The sequence below is a fragment of the Plectropomus leopardus genome, chromosome 14 (assembly GCF_026936395.1).
Source record: "Plectropomus leopardus strain MGB_pleo_1.0 chromosome 14, ASM2693639v1, whole genome shotgun sequence".
Lineage (NCBI taxonomy): Eukaryota > Metazoa > Chordata > Actinopteri > Perciformes > Serranidae > Plectropomus > Plectropomus leopardus.
This window is the reverse complement of record NC_142189.1, coordinates 21354288-21376205: the sequence shown is the minus strand read 5'-3', so window position 1 is coordinate 21376205 and position 21918 is coordinate 21354288. Positions and strand designations below refer to the sequence as shown.

At 43.3% G+C, this 21918-nt stretch overlaps 1 long non-coding RNA gene across 1 annotated transcript in view; it reads left to right on the top strand.

The window, feature by feature from the left end:
- Nucleotides 1-321: 321 nt before the first annotated feature.
- The window catches only part of LOC148187474 (uncharacterized), a 61012-nt gene continuing 39415 nt past the window's right edge, over nt 322-21918 (top strand). Inside the window, exon 1 of the long non-coding RNA XR_015778703.1 lies at nt 322-707. This is a non-coding gene — a long non-coding RNA (uncharacterized LOC148187474). The remainder of the gene's footprint in view (nt 708-21918) is intronic.

Genomic DNA, 21918 nt, shown 5'->3' with positions numbered 1-21918 from the left:
TGGTTGTTTTTTTTCCCGTTTTTTCGAAAAAAAAATCGTGATAATTTTGAGGAGTTTTTTTTCTTCGTCTTAATCTTTTCGCGTCCAGGGCGGCACTTTGCCAAAATTTCAGATGTAAGTGTGCCAACTATTTATGAGTAGTTCGCGCAGTAACAACAGGCTCCTAGCAAACTCAAACTAGGCTATGCTTTCTGTAAGCGCAATGAATTGCTGAGACATGTGTCAATCACGCTACACCTGCGGCCACCTCCCGCCCCCAGCTCTCACGAGCCAATGGCAGCCTAGCTGACTGACATCATGTTTGATCGTCTGCGTGATTAAAAAAAACCCCACACAACTAAACAATACGCATGAGTCGTTCTCTTTATACATCAGTGACATGAATGCGAGGATAAGAGAGCAGGTAACTTCACTGACTGAACGTTTTTCATGTATTTTTTTAGTCGGATACTAACAAATGAAGAGTGTGAAAAGGCCCTGGCTCGTGTATTGAGCAGGCAAGGATGCTACGTTTTGCTTCTGTTGTTAACGTCTTTTTGGACTTGAGAGAGAGTGAACTCTTGCACGAGACTGTGTTAAAGATTGGAAAAATCTGTCACGCATCTGGGACTCACGAAAAATCATCTGGGGATTTCTAAAGACTACATGAAAGGAAAGAGTTGGACGTAATTTTGGTCTGTGAACACGCGGCGCACACTTCCTGAAAGGTAAGCTCAGTTTTATTTACGCTCTTGTTGTTAAATTGCAGTCATCAGTTAGGTGTGTTTGATGCACAATGGCACGCGATAAAGTGTTATTTGGAGAGGATTGTGCTGGTTTTATTTAGTTCGAAGAGCTGAAATTGTATTATTTTGAAAAAATGTGCTGTCATCACACTGGTGTACAGTGGCGTGTCTAGACTTTTTTACTGGGGTGGCCCAAGTGGGGCACTGACTTATACGGGGGGGGGCTTGAGGTGCAAGTGCTGCTGTGGGCACAAAGGTAGGCATAGCTTTAATTTACCATTTCTGTCTGCAGTACCCATACTTACTGTATTTACTAACATTGTAGTATCTTATATTCCTGTTTATAGTGTAGTTTAAGATATAAACAGACCTACCATTCACGACACAACACATCGCGTGTTGTGTCGTGAATGGTTAAATAACTGTTAAAATGTTAAATAACTCTTCCATACTTTATTAAAGAAGTTGTTCCTCCAAAAGTAAATAGTACATTAGCAAATACAAAATTAATTTGCCAAAAAATAAAAAAACAAAGTCTGTGTGAACAAACTTTTCAACAGTTGTTTCAATATATTTATATATAAAATAAGTCAGGCGAGACACTACTCTGGCACATTACCGCCTCTCAGGTTTAAGTTACACCTATAAACAAAAACTCAGTTTATGAGTCAAACAGTTTAAACTGACTGGGCAGATAGCCAATCAAATTGGGCTGGCACCCAGGGCTGGGAAAAAAACTTTTTTGTCCACCTGACACTGTGGCTGGTGGATTCCGAAATGTACCAGCCTCTAAATAGATTACCATCGTTTTTTTTGGCTGGTGAGTGAAGCAAATCTAGCAGCCACTGGCATATTTTACCAGCATGTAGCTGGTGACTGGTACTAATTTCTAACCCTGGTGGCACCTGGCGTGCCCAGTTAGATTTCAAGAGTGGCCAGTACCATCCCAGGCCACTTTCTAGACACGCCCCTGTGCACAGAATTTGGACCCAGGTTATTGAGGTTATTATGAAGATCTAAAATGCCTGTATTCTTGATGTTGTGGACACTTTAATCACATAATTGTTGCACTGACTGTTAGTGTTATTGTGTAGGCCATGGTGTTTGTTGTTACTGTTGTTTGCTTTATGTAAGTGGCATATTCGTTTTTTTTTGTTTTATTGTTGCTATGGTACATTGCAAATAGAGGAGTTGCATAATTGTTCTTTGCCTAAAGTGGCAAAAGTACATGCACTGGCCCTGTAGGTCCTGTCTTTCATACCTGAACACTGTTTCTGTTTTTCTCTTCACTCAAACTTCAGCTATGATTCAGCACTCCTGCATTTGGGGGAAAAATGCTAGAAGAAGACTTAATTCCCTCCTTTGCTCTTTTGAGCCTGAGCTTTTATTTTAAGGAGTTGCGTTGTGAAAGTAAGCCACTGATGGATTAGCCGAGTGTCTGAGGCTGGTCAGGCATTTGAAGCTGGCCAAGCGTTTGACAGTGACTGCGCCCGTCACGTCTCTCCTGCTGCTGGGTCATTAATTTAGCTGGAGCACCGGGGCTTCCAATCCCCTCTAATAACTGCTGTCTGCACTCTGCACACATACAAGCAAGTGTTGCATGACAACTGAATGAGCCCATGCATAGAACAAATGAGTGGAGTTACCTCAGTGCATTACTGTTGCCTCCTGAAAGGTTAAAGCCAGCGCTGCTGAGCCTGCAGATTAGTTACACTGCAGCATGGATGCCCTTGAGGCATGGGAGTGATTGATTACTTTTGACACATATGAACATAAAGGTTTAGTGTGTGTTGCTGGTGTGTGTGGAGAGCAAAAGTGCATTCAACTTTCAGAGTTTTTAAAAAGATTGTATTCATGTATATAGATGATACTCTGCTCTGTGTGATTTTGTGAGAATGAGCGTACAGTCGCACCTTGTTGCTCTTTTATTCGGCAGACCAGACAACTCACAGTCACCTCCCTCGGGGCTGACGCGTGGCACATCTATTGTCATATGCGCCAGGTACAGTTTCACGCTTCGCAGACACCTGACTCACCTGTTTGGCCACTTGCAGCAAAAGAACTCCCTTGTGTGCGGGCCCCTCGAAGCAAACACATGCACACAATGATAGAGTGTGTCAGAGGATGTGGTTGAAACTGAACAACAGCTCCTACCCCTGTCACGGTTGGTTAAGAGTACACAACTGCGCAGCGCTCCCCTCCTAATCCTGTGTTTTAGCTGTTTTTAAGTGGAGGAATTTTAAGCCTTAATAGGAGCTAATTAGCAGTGCTATTTATACAACTGTCAAAACATATAAAGATGATGTGACTGGAGACTTCAGCATCATCTCTGCAGAGGGGGATTGCTTTGTTTTGAGATATTATCCTAAATTTTCACCCTGTGTACCAAGGATGTCCCCTGTCTCCTTTGCTGTTTACTGCGGCTCCTACGGTCCCCTCCTCTAGGCTCAGCCCTTTAATAGTGAGAGCATCGGCTTTCCCTGGCCCAAACAATGGTTCCTCTGTTCCCCCAGCCTGGCCGCCTGCTGAAAGAGACACCCATTAGAGAAGCGTCTATCTCTGGGGTCAGGCCCAGGGGTCACGCACAAGTACGGCTCTTGTTTATGTCTGCAAAGCCAATGAAAACACTGCAGCCTACGTCTTTAACTCCTACTCGCCTGGCTCTCTGGCAGACAGAAGAAGAGTTTCTGCATGAGCTAAAGTCACAGAGTGCAACGCATTCAACCGCAGCTTCAATCTGTCCCTCTTGCTCTGTGCTAAAGCGATGTCACTAAGTGAATAAAGTAGCTGCATGAGAGAGAAGAAGAGCAAATTAGTGTCGACAGGCACTTCGGCACCTGCTCTACACATTCTGCCTCTCAGCCCAGAGGACCGCTTCAGGTTGCTCCTCACTCCGGCACACAAGCGCAATTACTAAATTATTACCTGTGAGCTCACCCCTTTCTTTGAGCCATAATTGAATGTGTGATTTGAGGACAGGAACTGAAGTTAATTCTAATGAGTCTGAAATAACATTAATGAGTGTACGTCTCTTTTAATTTGCCTTACAGTAAAATGGAAAGGTCTGCGCAGAAAAGGTTAGGACTAAATGAAGTGTTTTCAGCTTGTTTGTGAGTCACAGCTCAAACTGGAAGCTTTGTGTGTATCAGTGGTTCCTTCAAAATAAGAGAGACAAGTAACTTGAAGTAAATCATGAATCAGCATGAAATTTTGTACAATGCAAAATATCTGTACAGCTATTGATAGATCATTCCCGGATGAATTGTAATGACTTTGGCAATCATCCAGGGATGCTGGAAGTCAGTCAGAGTCGGGGTGTTGAGAGAGAATCAGTCTATAAAATTACATCAGACTAAATGATGCATGACAGTCGTGGATTTTGCATTAGTTTGAATTTCCAGGAACATTTATATTTATTATATATATATTTATTATTTATCATTATTTGATATGACATCAAATGCTGAACGTGTGGACCCAGAGGTCCACGGGCCCAAAGTGTCAGGGGCCCCACCTGCAAAATGTCCCTCACATTAACATGTACTGACCAGGAAGAGACTCAAAATGGCCTTCGAGAGACACACGAAGACCACAAATTGATGCAAAGGAACTACAAAGAGACACAAAGTAACTACAGAAATTGTCAAAACAACCTACAAAGAGACACAAAACCACAAAAACACCACAAGCACTACAAAGAGATGCAAAACAACAACAAAAAAGGAGGTAAAACTATTATAAAGTCTGCGTCTTGCTCCTGTGTTGGCGAGATGATGGGGCCTTTTGCATATCTGTGCCCAGGGGCCCATTGTGGTTATCCACATATTTTTAAACTAGTTTCAGAACATTTTTGCACTCCATTATACAGCATACAACAGACACAGGAACAGTAAATGCACTGTTAACAACAGGGAACTAATGCATGAGAGTTGACAGGAGGAGGTAGTGAAGCAGCGTATAGAAATGGGCAACAGGTATGATGACATGGAGTTTATAGAACAATCAGGATTTCATACAGGAGATGAGTATGAGGATAATATATATTTATTTTAATTTCCATTGCAGTTTAACCATAGACTGCAGAAAACGCAGGCATCCCCGCTTCCTTCAACAATTCAATCCTCTGACTTTCCATGAACAACACCGTTAAGTTGAGTTTAATTTGTCTGATACTTTAGGCTATGACCTAGTACTACAGAGTTACTGACATTACCATCATCCTCAGCTGTATGGCACTTTGTGTTTAATGCTAATTAGCACATGTTAGCATGCTAACATGCTAAACTAATAGGGCCTCTTAGGATGGATGATAAACACAATTTTAACCAAACCCCGTGAAGTCTGCATGCCCTCACAGTTTTGTTCAATTACTGCAAAGTTTCTGCATATTTGACCAATCATCGTAGCTTCCCATGAGTTACCCAACTCACTTCCTTGTTAGTGGACATAAATGTCTCAAATTTACCATTATGAATTACTGCTAAAGACCGTGCAAGGAGTTTCCGTTATGTTTTGCATGAAAGCAAGGTTAAACTGTTTTGCACTGCGTGCAGCACTGTGGTGGGACGCAGACACTTTTTGTGCTGTGGAGTGCACTCCAGGGGACATTTTGGTCCCTAGATTTTACTGCAGAGTGAGAGCTCTTGACTTTCACGCTACTCTTTGGTACAGACTGCTGCGTAGACTCAGGCAGTAGCACAGAGGAGGAGACTCTGCACTGTGACATAACATTATCTTCTCCCTTCTGTTGAGGAGTGGGGAATTTACAGCTCACAGCATCTTAATACGACATAGTTACTGGCTACTGGATTTCTAGTGTCGCCAAAAATAATGTTGCACACTGCCATTAGTGCCGTTAGCTTGTTTACTATATTAAGTGAATGCAGCTGTCGCATTGAACGTCCTGCTGAGCCTGTTAAAACGGTTAGATTTTATATGGTAAAAAAAACCAACCCAGTTTTGTCGCTTATTTGTATTTGACGCTGGCATAATTCTTAGGCGGGTTCAGCCATAATTTTAGTCTGGGATCATACCAAAAATAGCCTGTAAAATCCTGTAGAGACTGAACGTTAGCACAAGTTTAGCATTTAGCTAGTAGCATTTAGACTCTGTAGTTGTGTTGGTTTGATGATGGCTGATGATGTTTGAACAAGGTGTATCACTAAGTTGAACAATGAAGATGATATCTGATATCTGATGTCTGAGCCACCAGCGCCACAGCCACCATCGCCCATACTACCCCAGCAGCTCCAAACACACACCTAACCGTCCTCTTTCAGCCCTGACAGCACCAAACACACTTCAGGCAGACAACTCCACTTTTGATTTAATGGAACGGTAATGAAAAGTCTTTGTAGGACATTACTTTGCAAATACCATTGTGCATTTACACGCTTCAGCTTCGTGTCAGATGAAAAACTCAGTGACTTTATTGTGCATTTGAGAAATGTGATAAATCTGTAAACATTTGACACCAAAGTTAGCTCCTTCTAGTGTCAAGTCAGGCAAAGAAACATCCACGCCTCATCCACAGATATGTTTGAACACTTTCCACTCCTCTTTCTCCCCTCTTTGCACACATCTGGTGCTCAGGCAGGCAGTTGTCATGGGAATATGTGGCTAAGCCAACAGTGTTGCATGTCGCTGTGCAGGGGGAGAAGGGCTGATCGGGGGTTCAGCTGGGCATGCTGTGGGCGCAGCAACACAGCAACCATCCCCAACCCCCCTTACTCTGCCGTGACTGAACACAGCTGACCTCCTCTGGCAACAACCCCAACCCGCCCCCCACCCTCCACCATGCTCCGCTCTGCTCGGCCACCCTATCACAGCTGAGAGGACAGCGTGCAGAAATTGATCTGTTAACACTTTGTAGCTGATAATCAGAAAAAAATGTTTTTTTTGCTTTTTGCAGCATTTTCACACTTTTAAAACCGTTTCTAGCTTCTCCTTTAATCTCTCGTGCTCGACCGGCTCTTTTTTTTTTTTTTTTACTTTCTCCACTCGAGGAGAGGTTGGGCAATCACTACACAGCGCTGTAAGTTCCCTTTGTTTACCAAGAGCAACCCAGCAGAGTGCAGTGCTTTGTTGAGCAGCAGTCACTCCCGGCCTCACAGCTGTGACACACACACACATGCACGGAGCTGAAATCTCTGACTCACAAACACTAGCAGTATCCTGTGGTCAAGGGGAGGGATTTAAAATCCACAGAGCGCAACACATGAACCTGCTGAACTTGTCCTCTCCGTCTCCTGCTGGCTATTGTTCTCCCCTCTTATTCCAAACTTTATCACTTTTTCAAAATCTTCATACTTATTCACCACCATTTGGACCCAATTAAAAGATACACCCCGTAAAGCCTGCACGCAGCAGGCAGCTGTCTCTCCCCACGTGTGAAAATCCATTCACTCGACGTGGAGCAGTGAAAGACACAGGCCCGGCCTAATTATGACAGGGGGATGTCACTCAATAGACAGTACATAAACAAGCGGGGTCATTGTTGGGAGCTAATTGGCAGGAAAAAAGGTTCTTGCAGCAAGATAAAAATAAGCAGTCACTGTGGTTTCCTGAGGACACATGAGGAGCCCTCTGCGCTGGCACGGCCTGTGGTGTGCAGTAATGAGAGAAGAGCTCGCCTCATGCCCAGTTTCCAGACGCACTGTCGTCGCAAGCAGGGAGCACGCATAAAAGGCTGCGTAAAGCCTCCGAGCTACAGAACCGGGCCAGTTCAGTGGGTGCGCGCCTTTTTTTTTTTTTTTTCTTTTTTCTTCCAGCAGGTTGGCAGGGCGCCAGAGACGTCAAGGCAGGCAGCCTGTCTTGTTAGCACACCTCACCTTGATAACAGGAGTGTGGAGAGAGGGATGAGGCCCGAGGAAGAAAAACAAGCAGCACACCAGGGGTGGGGCTCTGGGACAATTGTGTGTGTGTGTTTGTGTAGGTTTCAGTGCGTGTGTCAGCTCACGCAATGGACCTCCTCCAAACAGTAACAACTGCAAAAACATTGGGTTGAGTGTTAAACTCAGAGCAGTTTTTCCGAGCTCATGTTTCACAACAGAGCACCAGGCGCTCCCTCCCTCTCTCCTCTCCTTTTCTTTCTCTCTCTGACTTTTTTTTTCTCTCGCCTCCCATCCCCCACTTCCCTGGTACTCCTTAGCTTCTTTTTTTCTCGCTTATTGGCCCTGTTTTTCTGCACTGCTTTGCTATCTGTATGTTTATCACATACACATACACCCGAACTTCTCCCCCCTCCTCCCTCTCCATCCTTACATACATGCGCGCCTCCCCCCTCCCTCTCTTGCTGACTGTTGTTGCTGACTGACAGTGCTGATTTACTCCAGGTTTGGCCGGCTGCCAGCTCATCTCAAACAATTGCATGAGCCACAGGGCCGGCTGGCGGAGCCAAGTTTGGATGGCAATAAACAAAATCGTAGATTGGCTCCTCTCCTCTCCTCCCTGTCCAATCTTTGCGATCACTATGAAACTTTAAGAACATTATTCTTTAGATTTTATTGTTACCAAATGTTTGGAGTCCCTGGGAGAAACCTTACAAAGATTAAATATAGCTGCACATTTTTTATCCAAATCAGCAAAACCAAGTCTGGTTCTATCTCTTTCCCTCTATTTTCTTTTGTTCCTAATTGTCCCTCAGAGAGGACAGTCCAGACGTTGACCAACCGGTTCACCTCGTCTCTTCACACACAGACGTCTCAGCCAACTGTCGCTACCCCTGCAAGCCGATTGGCTAATGCATTTTCCCAGACGGCCATGTGTAAACTCTTGAACCCGTACTTCTCAAAGACTGTGCTTGAGACCTGAAACGGGGGAACCACCTGGGACCGAAGCTCAGAGAACGAAAAACACTCCAACTGTCTCGTTTCCGGCTTCTCATCATTAACCTGCGGGTCACCTCCTGTCCCACCATGGGAGGACATGAAAACCCTGTTTAAAGATAAACAAAACAACAGATACACAGAATCTCACTAATAACTTTGGGGAAAATGGGACGGTGGATATTTTGTGAGGGGATTATCATAATATCTGTAATGAAGCTGTAATTATATTCCTGTTTTGAAAAACAGCTAACTTTTTGTAGCTGGTGTTTTTGGCACAATGGCTCCATTTAAAATCAAGAAAGAGCGGTGATTCTGACAGGCGGTCCCTGCAGAACTCCATCAGGGGAGCGCAGCAAAGCAAAAACAAGACAAGCCATTCCAATGAACAGATTTGCTCATAAATAATTCTCTTCCAAGACAGTTGAATGAATTTCAAATGCAGACAGAGATGAGGGTGGGCTGGAAAACAAAGTAATGTGCAGTCGTGTTTGTCTTTGACAAACCCAGCCCAACACTTAAACTGATTGTGGTGATGATAAAAATAGATTGCTGTTTCTATTCTAATGCAGTTTGTTGTGCAAAAACTTCACATACAAATACTATTATGGCCTCGGGGGTTGACCTTAGCTCTTTGGCTTTTTCACTTTGTGCTCCATGTAGAGCTGTGAAGCGCTGCCTGCTAACTATATGCGATGCAGTTGAGTTGACCCTGTGACGTTTCTGTCCACTCCGATTACAGATAATTACACTTTCCAGCTGTGACCTTGTTGAAAATAGTTGTTGGTCTTAATCTGCTCCCCAAACCTGACACCACACATGCACAAAGACAACAACAACTGCTCTATGAAGGTGATGTGAAACTGAAACTCCAACGGCGAGCATGTGAAAGTATTACCGCAGTGTGTCTGTATGGCGATGTTCCTCTCCTGGCTGCAACACCATGCAGACACAAGCAGCTCTGCAGACTTGTGAGGAGTGTGAGGGTTTCATGTGACTGTGGCTGCGGTGTGGTGAGGTGTGGTGAAGAACAGGCCCTGCCTACCGAACGGCTGCGACGCCAGGGAGAGACGGTGGTGAGCCCTGTGGTCGCAGTAGACGGAGTGCGGCCGCTGACGTTCACCACATTGGGCAGAAGCAGGCAGGGGCTCTCAACTGTAGCCTGACCACTCGGAAAGCCACCAGCATACTATGTTATTACGTCTTATTGAGCATTATAACATGGCTGATCATTTGGGTTTGACATGCACGGAGCTGCCAGCTTGTCACAATTGCAGTGTAGAGATGTTTGTAAAAACGCGAGTCCCCTCCTATCTCGCTGGCAAATGTGAATAAAAATCAAGGTTGTTTTGCACAATGCCTCCTGATACTGTTTTCAAGGTTTCCTGGGGAAAACAGAGAGCGTGATCTCACTCAAAGTAGATAACACAGATGTAAATAACTCCTTGTGTCCAGCTCTGGTGATAACAAGAGGCCTAACACCACTGTTTTTGACACACCCTGACCTATGACAGTTGTGTGTGTTTGACAAGATCACACAGCCTACCAGATAATCGGCCAGAAGTTGGAAACGGAGAGAGTTTTCTGTCATCTCCCCCTGTCGTTATCTTACCTCCAGCATGTGCCCTAATGGGTTTACACCGAGAATCAACCAGATTAACAGCATTACGCTTAATAAATCCAGTCATGGCCGTGATAAAGACAGGGCTGGGGAATCTAAGCTGCAGCCGCTCCCTCCCTGCTGGGCTCCAACACGGGAGCACCGCTCTAATCTGGATACCAGCGGAGAGATTTCATGCTGGGGAAAATGACATCAGCTCATACACTGGTAAAGGTGAAAAACAGATGCAATAATGGACATGATGGATATTTACATCAAGCATTAGAGAGTTTGGAATGATGGTGCAATGGAAATCCAGAGGTCTATGTGGAAGCAATGACTTATATTAACAGTATAATGGGTGAAAGAGCGTGTCCATCTGTGTTCTTTTATTGCTTTTTCAAATGGAAAAGCTTTACTAACTCAGCAAATGGCAGTGACTTAGATCTAAAACACTAATTTTACCTTGCAGAACATGGGAGTTGCTGTTCTAGTGCTGCCTTGATCGATTAGGTTGTCTTATTGTGTGACTTTTGGATCCAAACTAATGTGGTGTCAACAGCAGTACATTGCTCGGCTACCATGCCATGTAGGAGGTTAGAGGGATATAGCTTTTCCAAGATCGATACAAAAAATTGTCAAAAAAGTCTTAGGTCAGTAACATAAAGTCCTTTTTACACAGAGATCCCGAACAGATCCACAACCCCTCATGACACCAGTGCTGCTTTTTTTAAATACAGAACCAAACAATGCTAACATAATGCTGCCCCAATGTGTGATTTTAGATAGCATGCCAATATTTCTTGAAGCAAAAGAGGCGTGATGGGCATGACATGCAACACAACAGTGTTAGCCTCATGTGTGATATATGACATACATGTCTGCAGTGTTTTCTGAATGCCATAACATGGCTATTACAATCATTTACTGTCCCTGTGATATGGCGGTTGATCTCATCCTCTGCTTGGAAAGTATGGAGCTACTGGACCTTATTGTTGCTTCAATTTGCAGACATTTCCAGTTGCTGCTCTACATCTTTGAGTTAGCTGCTAACTATTGCTAAATGTTTTTTGAATCTCCCATTACTGGGTTGCACACATAACACATTGTCAAAACATTACACCGGTCCTGACCCATCCATGGACCAGTCCTGTTGGCTGTCCCTTTTACACAGATGTTGATGCGGCACTGTTACTCTCTCTGCTGCTGGCTTAAAGGTGAAACAACTTTGTCGGCCCATTCTGGGATTGTACATTTTAATTGAAAAAGTGAGGTGGAATAACGGCGACACTCCTGCTTTGAAGAGGTAGTGTAAGGCTGGAGATATACTTAGTGTTTAACCTTTCGTTGGCATACGCGTCTGGCTGCTTCCAGCTGCGTCATGAGTAGATTTGTGTATATACTTGCCTATACACAACATGTGTTACTGGAGGATATCTCTGAAGGGCACATGATAGAGCTCAGGCAGTATACAACTACCGGATGTGTGGGATGTAAACAATAGTCATGGCAACACTTGAGGAGGTTACTATCATGTCAATGCAGAGATCAAGGCAGAAAAGGCAACAGCAACTATATCTCCACCATTTAAGGGATGAAAGCGGCACAGGCAGGGGCTTTATGCAACATCGTCATGCATGCATTTAGAGGGGCTTTGGAAAATAGCATTCTGTTACGCTAAAACAGAATGTTATCAAAACCTTTAAAAAGTTAAGCTAATAATTATATGGAAGTACTACAACTTTTTGTGCCTGACTGTGACTATGTGGAGCCACAGTTGGTCTCATTTAGGCTGGTAGCTTAATTCAATACAGTGACACACTGTCGCACTGTATCATTTAGCAGGCTGGTCTCAGTCAACTCATTCAAACACGGCTCTCCCTCAAAAAACAGATTTTTTTAAAAGGCCGTTCCACCTCAGTAAATGGAGGGCACCGGGGGATGAATGGTGACTGCTCTCACGGGCCCCCAGACAATACTGACTCCTACAATGCCTTTAGCTGGCACACAGATTTCAGTAATTAGACTGTGACTGTTGCTGGCAGGGGGCCAGGGTCAGAGCCAGAGGAAGGGGGTAAAAGCACTGTTCACTTACATACACACACACACACACACACACACACACACACACACACACACACACATACACACACTGCTGCCCTGCCATGTTTGCTCTTATAAGCTACTATCCTTCACCCCCCCTTCCTCTATTCTCTTGTGTCGTGATTTTATGGGTCTGAGTCAGGGTCCCGGGGTTTGTTGGGTTTGTTTACCGCTGGGTAGTTTGGTCTTTTTGGGTCGGGGGAGGGGTAATTACAATGGTGGGGAAAACAAACAGAGGATGGAGCGAAATGGGACATGGCCCGTGGTCACATGGGAGCTATTTATTCATTATTGGTCCAATGGGAACCTTTGTTTTCTTTGCTTTAGGATGTTAAGACGGGGAGGTGCAGACAACAAATATATTGTGGATCGGTAAATCTGCTGATTCATTAATGGGCATTGGAAAAAGTGGAGTCTTCTTGTCTCATGATGTAGTTCATATGAAGAATTACCATGTAGTTTTTGCCTTGTTATTGCCATTTCTAAAAACAGATCAGTGTGCAGCAGCGGAGGTGGAGTTGAACATGCGTCTGTTGAATTTGGTGCTCTGCTGCTGGCATCATCTTACCTCTCCTCTCCTTTTCTTCTCTCTTTCTCTCCGACTACCTCCATGAACTCAAGCTGAACCGTCCCGTACTGCAGAGGTTTTTATGATCTACGTATCATGGTCAGTCACCCCAAACCAGCACTGGTTGGCAGAGTGGCGTCGAGCGGTTTGCAACACAAGACAAACTATCCAGATACGATCTTGAACTCTTGAACTTATTGCAGATATACAGCGAGAGAGCGGGCAATCAGTCTCACTCCGTCTCCTTAAATCTCTCTATCTCTCTTTTTGTCTTTTAGGCTCATGGCAATTAAACTTGGCAGTGAATTTCCCAGCACAGCCAGACAAAAAAAGTATATCTATGTTTTTACTATGATGTTTCGTTGCAAACAAGCACCTCTCAGGATGGTTGTTTTTATGAGTTTGAGCAGCGAGAGTCTGGACATCGTCTTACCCACTCCAGCCCAGCGTAGCTCCAAGTTTTCCCCAGGGGGAGTGCAGGGGAGGTGGGGGAAGGGAAGTTGGCAATCCCTTGCTCTCACGCACCCCCTGGATTAGAACATTAGAAATCACAAGTAGGCAGCGAGACAGAAATACCCTCAGTGCTTACAGCCCCTCCTCCACATCTCTGTGACCCCGGGGTCATCTGCAGCCTGGTAGTGACCTCTGCATAGCCACAGATCCACTCATGGGGATTGGCTTGTTGTTGCAGAAGGGTTGTTTACACACGAGGTGCAGTTTGTGCAGGAATATGAACAAGGAAAATGCAGCTGTTAATCAAAAAAGTTAATAAGGGAACACTGTGAGCATCGAGTAACTTCTGTTTGACATCGAACAGTGTGATTCATCTTTTAAAAAAAACACGCTGGCTTTCTTTAAAAAATACTCCCTAAGACAGTGATACTCAACTTACAGCCCACAGGAAAAATCTGGCCCCAGATACGGTGCCAGGTGGCCCCCTAACTGTTTTGTAATTCACAATAAGAATTAAGTGATTCACTAATTCACTAAATTCACTAAAAGCCCTTAAATCCTAGAAATGCCCTAAAACCTTAGAAGTCCTAAAATCTGAGAAATGTCCTAAAATCCCAAAAAAGTCCTAAAATCCTAGAAACATCCTAAAGTCCTAGAAATGACGTTAAATCCCAGAAATATTATGGGGCTGATGCAACTGGCCCCTGGCTTCCTGTCAATTTGCAAAATTGGCCCCCAAGCAAAGCAAGTAAAGTATCCCTGTCCTAAGAAATTAAGTTATTCATTTATTTTTTCCAGGTCTGACTTCAAACAGGAGCTCTACATGACATTTATGTAGAGCACTGAGCAACACTGTTGGTCGTATGCTGTTCAGTCGTTGGGTCAGCAAGTTACCATCGCGTAATTGCTAATAGTGTGTTTAATGTGCTCGAGAGATGTATCAAATGTTATCACATTATCTCCTCCTCCAATCTCTCCTCTCCGTCTCTCTCACAGCGGATCGCCTGACTCGCGTGTTTGCGTTTGGCAGTACAAGCCGAGTGAATGTTTGCGGCCCTCATGTAGCAGTGTTTACCAATGGCTTGTATTAATTCAGTGTCATGCTGCAGCGTTTGAATAATGAAAGCTGCAGCAGCTGGGCCTCTGAGAGCAAGAAACAAGAGACCTTGTCTCCCTTTTTCGCTCACTCTCTCTTTCTGTTTTTGTCCTCTCAACAACTTCTCTCACGTGGTTCTCACACCCCGAAACCTCACGCTTTCAATCACGCCCATGAGGTTTGAGTATATTACAATGGCACCAATTCCCTGGAGTCCGCCGAGCCAAGTCATGCTCATGTTGCTGCATTGGACAAGGAGGTTTGTGTTTGAATTAATGTGATAATCAGCACAAAGAATTACTATTACTTTTATGTTGTACAGTATGCACCCTGTGACCTCGTCCATTGTCCATAAAGTCCATAGGGCAATAAAATGCATAGTTTTCTGTAATGTGCTCAAACTTCTGATTTATGAATAAACAAGCTGATTTGTTTACATGTGACACATGGATGACTTTATGCACAGTAGTAAGCTTGTTTATTGGTAGTGCATGACTGTTTGGCTAAGTGTTGATGCCTGAAGGCTGAATTATCAATAAAGGGTTAATGACTTGACCTTTGGCGACTCGCTGGGTAAATCGTGCTTGGAAATCCCCCTCAAAGAGTGGCACTTCATCTGCACAGCTTAGAATCGTCCCCCTTCCCCCATTAACTTTCAGTCAACCTCCAGCTCACATCTACCCAACACCCCCCTCCAGTCAACCTCTTTATCAGCCGCAGTGCTACAAACACCTTTATACTGGTTGGTCCATAAGTCGGCCTCAATCCCTCAATGCCTACAGGCCTGTGAGGATGTGTCAACTAGAGTTCAATCGTATGCCTAAGCTGTGATGGTTTTACTAATCGAAGTGAGAAGCCAGCATATAAGAGCTACTGTGTGTTGTGTCGGTTATCTGGAGGAATTTATTCGCCTTTGTGTATGTGGACATCTTTCTTCTAACAACTCATTGATGCGTTCTCATCAACAGGTTGTGTTAATTTTGATATGAAATGAACATAATGGGAAATTATCTCATCATACAAATTGCTTCTGGCATGAGGTGAATTTGGTGAAAAGTGCACCACAAGAGAGCCAATTAAAGTCACAGACACACTAAAACGACATCAAAGAACTAGTGGTGAGAGGGCCGATTGTTGTGTCGCCTCAATTCACCTGTGTCGCACTTAAGGAGTTGCACCTTACCACTTTGCAAGAGCTATAGCCAACAGCCAACAAGTAGGTACGTTCTGCTCCTGCATTAGAGATATTAACCTCCTTTGCCATAAGCGGCAGACAATAGTTGTCATTCAAAAAAGGGAAACCAAAAGACTGACAGGACAGATTCAAGATGCGAGTTAGGGAGCTAGCACATTAACGACAAAACCAGATGTTGAGAGAGCAAAGGATATTTACCGTGTGCAAGTCAACAGTAACACAAACACACAAATTACAAACTGTGTAACCATGTTCTGCAGAGAGCACAATGTCAAAGAAACTCTTATTATGTAAACTTTGTTCTAGTGTAACGCCCTCATAAATTCAGCCATTGGTCTTCTTTCCTTACTTGCATTTCTCTTCTTGTGCACTGAGCTAATCTGCCAATGAGAGTGATTTTACACACTGACGGGCTCTGCCATCTCCAACACCTATTTAACATGCTGAATTGGTGAAAAAAACCGACAAGGGCTGATGTGTGCCAACAGTGTTGAACACACCACATAAACTAGGGCAACAGATACTCACAGTGGCCAAACAGCTGATGGCCAGCTTGGTGTGTCAGGGCCTGAAGACTTCCTGGAGCAACTCTACTCCAGCCTTGCTTTCACTGCATGGTACAGTACCGCTCACTCAACTCACTTCTCTTTTTGGTTTTCCTTTGGCAAAAGTTGTGGATAGTACATGGTAAACTTTTTGGGTAAGACCTTGGCAGAAGTTCTAAGCAGTTGATACTAGAAGAATTTCCACTAGAACTGTCGATTGCTCAACATGGGATATCTTGCACAAATGCACCATTTTTAAAAAGACAAGCTACTGTCAATAGTGACCGCAATGTTTTTTAATTCACTTGACCCAGATTTTAAAAATGGATTCTCGCAACAGCACACTCTGGTCAATTGACAAAGTGCAGACATTCATCTGTTTGATTGCCGATGAAAGGGTGAGCTGAATGGAGCAATGCATGCTGTCTCACTTTAAAGATGATTTTATGGCAGTTTAACGACAACTGAGAATGCTGCAATATAAGGGTTACTTTCTGTGGTGGAAAATGAATTTAAAAAAAGGTCTGGTACAAAAAAATAAAGCAAGTAGAGTTGAGTCAAGTGGAGCCAAACTGTGTAGTAGAAATGTGGCATAGTACTCTGAGTCTGAGATACTGACGATGATATCCAACAGTGTTATGATGCTGTTGCTGGTTCAATAAATTTGTTCTAGATCAGAAAGTGCATCTCTTATTTTCAGATGTATGTTTCCTAAAATAGCAAAGAAATTATTGGCCCTGTTCTCCCTCTGATTTCCAGTACTTGTTGCCTTCATTGGTTGGGTTAGTTTAGGTTTAGGCAAGAGGAGTGGGACTGTTTAGGGGTTTGGGTAAGAATGTCAGGGTAAGCCAATGAGAGGCAGAGAAAGGCAGGGTTGGGCAGGTCCTGCCACACATTGATCAGAATTACTGCTGCTTTGTCCGATAGCATTGCAAAATCTTTAGGAGAGAGTGCAACATGCTGAGTATTGATTCCAAAATCAATTGTCATCAATGAGCAAAAACACACCAGGAACCCTGCTTTAGGGTTTGTTTACCCATTGAGGTGATCACTGACAAACTTGTGCCAGCGGTGGATTAGCGATACATGTTGTTGTTGTTGGTTTGGATAGAAGGCCACTGGATCCCTTAAGCATCCTGAATGTTTATACTGGAGTCCTGCCTGATGCTCATCTGATTGAACAAATAAAAGATCAGCAGATTAGACTCACTTCTGATAACGGCTCCGTACTCGAACTGACAGGGTTTGTGTGGCGATTACTGACTTAACCGCGTGCAGTGACCTCTTGCCTAAAGCCTTATTCATTGCCTCTATATTTAATCAGAGCATCTGCTTAGTAGAATTACTGTAAAACGCATTATGCCTCTTACTCCGTCTGCCTCTCTCTCTCCCTTCTCTCTGTTTTGTCCTCTGGTGTGTCCGACCCTGATCTGCGGAGTTAAACTAAACAAGCTGATGTCTTCCTGGCTAGCTATTACTGCTGGAGGAAGCCAGCAGAGGCTCCGGTCTGAGGTAATCACACCGCCCGGGTAATTGCACTCTGTAAAACACTAACTGGATGTTTATGTCCAGGCCCAGAGGGAAGTCATTAATGCCATCTTAATTAAGGGCAATAAAGCTCTTTTTTGCCTTTTGGGATGGAGCGACCTTGACTTGATCTCTGACGCTCTGTACGGGTCAATTAAGAGACTCTATCATTTGCTAAACATGTTTTCACAGCTACACACAGCATTCACCCTCACCTTTGTGTCTTGATCTTTGGTACGGAGGAAATAAGATCATGGGTTTTGTCTGTTGTGTGTGTGTTTGTGTGCCTGTTCTGAGCATGATTTTGTGTGTTTTCTTATGCTGGTTAATCATTTCTGTGCCAAACCAAAAACACACACTCTCGTCTTGACGTACTCATTTCACTGTGGCAACATCTATAAACAACAAAGCGGAGTACAATGAATAATTCATCAGCAGGTCCCCTGTAACTTTTCCCTCTGCACAGCTTTATGATAAATAATTCTTGGCACAGTGATAGTGGGAAATGATTAAGCTAGACAAGCATTTCAAATTAGTTGCTTCAACCACTGCAGCAGGAAAAACAGCCTGTCAGGGTTAGGTCAGCTCAGTCATACAGTGACTGTAGCTCCGGTGGCTTAGAAAGAATAACACTGGGTCAGAGAGGGAGAGAAGGAGCACACACTGATATGAGTAATGGCAAACAGCTGCTCGGCCTGGCCGCTAAAAATACACACACATATACACACACACACACACACACACACACACACACACACACACACACACACGTGTGCGACAGGTGTGAGTGTGTGTGTGTGTGTGTGTGTGTGTGTGTGTGTGTGTGTGTGTTATAAACTGCTGTGTGGTGCAAGCTTCATTTCACAGATGAAAAGATTACGGTTAATAGATGAGAAAACGTACCAAATTAGCACCACAGAGTCAGCATAAAAGATTGTCGAAAAGATTTGGAGGTACTATTTAACGGTGGTGGATGAAATGTTTTTATTTAAGTGAAAATAGTAATACTCCATGTTAATGTCTTGCATTCTTACTGAAGTAAAAGTATGGAAGTATCATTAGCAAAACATACCTAAAATATCAAAAGAAAAGTACTTTATTTAGTAAGTGACAAAAATGCTACATCTGAATGTTATGTTATTATTTATTTTGTTATCTGGTGAAGGTGGAGTTAATTTAAAGTGAAAGTAGACACATTTGTACTATAAGTTATCATTATGAAGTAAATGTTGATTTCACAATGTAATGGCTATAGAGTAATGACACCATTAGTGCTTACATTAGTTCCCTATAAGCCTCGCTTTCACTATGTAATTCAGTCAGCTACCGGATACAAACTCCAAGGAAAATGATGGCTCCATTTATGGCATAAAGGAAGTGCGTCACCCATTGTGCGACCGAAGGAGTGAGAGGATATTGCTTTTCTTTCTCCAAGTAGTTATTGATAGCTATTCCAAGTTACCAAATAGTATCAGTGCAAGTTCTGTGCAGTTACCATTTTCAATAGCGGAAATGGCAGACGACGGAAGTTCTGAAGTGACGGCAGTAAATGCGGTGTGTCCTGTGTTGTTGGTAGCTTATGGGCTCTGAAGAAAACTGAAAGCAATCTTTGCATCAACTGCGCCAACCACTTGGAAACACTAGGAGGGAGTTGAAAAGTTTGATGTTTCCACTTTAACGTCTTCATATACTTGACCTTAATGAATCATTTCTAACCTTGGAACCAGTAGTTGACAGAACAATCCCCACTCAAGGGCAGCTTACTTGCTTGTTCTGGAACTTTCTCACATATCTCATTGTCTTCAGCAGAGGATGACAAAGTTTGCTCAGTTGCTGTAAAACTGCTGTTGTGTAAATTTTCCATTGCTCTGAACACTTTCATCGCCTCTTGTCCATTTTGGCTTCAAATTTGAGATTGCCTATCTGTTGTTGACTTTGGAAAGATGACAAAACAATCTCAACTCAAGGTCAGTTTGCTTACTCATTCTATATTGATAAGAATTCTTAAAAGTGCTCAGGCTAATGGAAAGATTAGAAGGAGATTGTTTTGTCAACCAGTTTGTATACTGGTGGGTAGTTTGATGGAGAACAATTAATTGACACTGCACATATCTTGTGAACTGATTATATGTTTTAGAACTTGTATTGGTACTAGTAGCACTTTGGATAAATGTTTTCACATGTGGGTATTGGTTTTCTTTATTCACTTGTATGTAAGCGTCCGCACACTCGCATATGCTCCCAAAAGAGGAAAGGCGATTGCCCGAAACGTCACACGTGTGGAGGTATTTAATAAATCTTTTGGGAGCATATGCTAGTACGCAGATTCTTTCCGTTTTTTCATCACTGTTTTTACTTGATCCGGCATCTAATTTTCGTCGCCTTTGGATGTGCGCGCTGCTTGAACTTTTCACTTCTGTGTAAGTGCACATGTATTCTCATGCACGCCATCCATATTCCTGCCAATGATTTCACAGGATTCTCTTGATTTACTGGGGGGCATTAATCAGGCCCCCAGGAAGTATGCCAGGCTTTGAAGCCAATTTTCACAGTGGCCAAGTGATAGTGGCCAAGTGATAGCCCAAAAAGACTTTTTCCCATTTACTAACATGGCGAAAGAGACGTCTGTAAATCAGTGGATACATTTTTTTGAGCGACACAACCCTTCTGAAATGATTCATTTGACCACTGGGATTTGATCCATTTGGTCTGATAGCATTTGTGAAGTCTAGAAGGGCCGCATGAATTAATCATTTTATCCACATTCAAGTTAGCCAAGTGCTAAGATGGAACTAACAGGTTCGGTCAGCCAAGGTCTTTAGTTTGTGGAATGTGGAAGCAGTGCTGATTATTCTGGTACTTTAACTTTTTTTGGCTTCATGGACCACAGAGCAACTTTCATAGGACCCACCTCCAACGCTCTGTCCAGTTCTCTTTATAGAGTCATCATGATAATGCAGAGAAATGCAGCAATATGTTGCTAGCAATGTGCTAGACTGCTAGCAAGTCAACATGGATAACAAAAATGCACATTACAAACTTTTAAGGAAAATCCGCTTTGGGAAATGTTTTATGATGCAGTAAATGCATTCAGTATGTTTACACACATTACACACATTACATTTTGGAGAGTAATACTGAGTGAAGAAAACTCCACAGTGCACTGTTAATATGCAAAAACAGCTAGAGCTTTTGCATTAGGGAAATAAGCATACACTATTTTTTCTTAGCAATGTGGTTGGGTGAAAGTATAAAGTGCAGAAAATTGAACTCTCAAAGCACAAGTACCTCAAAATTGTTCTGGAGTACTGCACTTTTGTAAATGTACTTTCCATCACTATTGTCATTCACATCAGTGCTGCTGTAGCTAAAAACAAAAAAGGCAATCTATTAAAAATGATGTAAACTGTTAAAGTCTTAGTGCATCTCTCTCCTGCTCTTAATATCCAACACTCGTCGGTAACCCTGTGGAAAGGTCCACAGCTCCAGTAACAGGATCTGGAGAGGTAGGGTCTGGACCCCAGGCAGCAAAAACAATCATCTGACTTCTATTGGGAGTTAGGAGCAGGCCCTCTGCCAGTAATAACAACTCTCTCATCAACTGAGAGAGAGAGAGAGCAAAAGAGAGAGCAGCGAGGGGGAGTAAAAGTGTTTATCTCTTGTGTGTTGTGTAGGTGGCTACAAGCGTTTTCAGCGATGCCTTGCTTGTGGGATCGAACGTCGTAGGGACTCGTGTGACCACAAAGTCAGCCTTGTGACCTTTTGTTCTGTCACAGACACAAACACACATACACGAACTGTCAGCAAAGGAAGCAACAGGAGGCACCTCTCACTGCCACTGCCACCATCTTCCACCACACGCATGCATTCACACTCACGGCAGTTTATCAGTATAAAATAAAAACTCATTTAGTCTTATCAAGGACAGCTTCTTCTTGTCGGTGTTGATTTGCAACCTCACACACGCCATCACACAGCTTCCACCAAACTACCACAAGCTTATCTGTCTGTTAGTAACATAAAAAGGATGATAAGGTCAGCACATCATGCAGACCATAAAAAGCTACAAACATGCGTTTAGATTTGCCAAATGGCTGTAGTGACTGGTCATGTTTCTGGACCAAAAACCTGCTCCTCTTGTGTGTTTGTCAAATGTAAAATTGCTTTGGAAATTCTCAAGTGGGAATATGAAGAAAGGATAACAATGCACACTCAGAAAAACAAACACAGATGCAAGCAAGCAAACAAATTTAGTGATATCCTGTTTTCTTTTGAGTCTC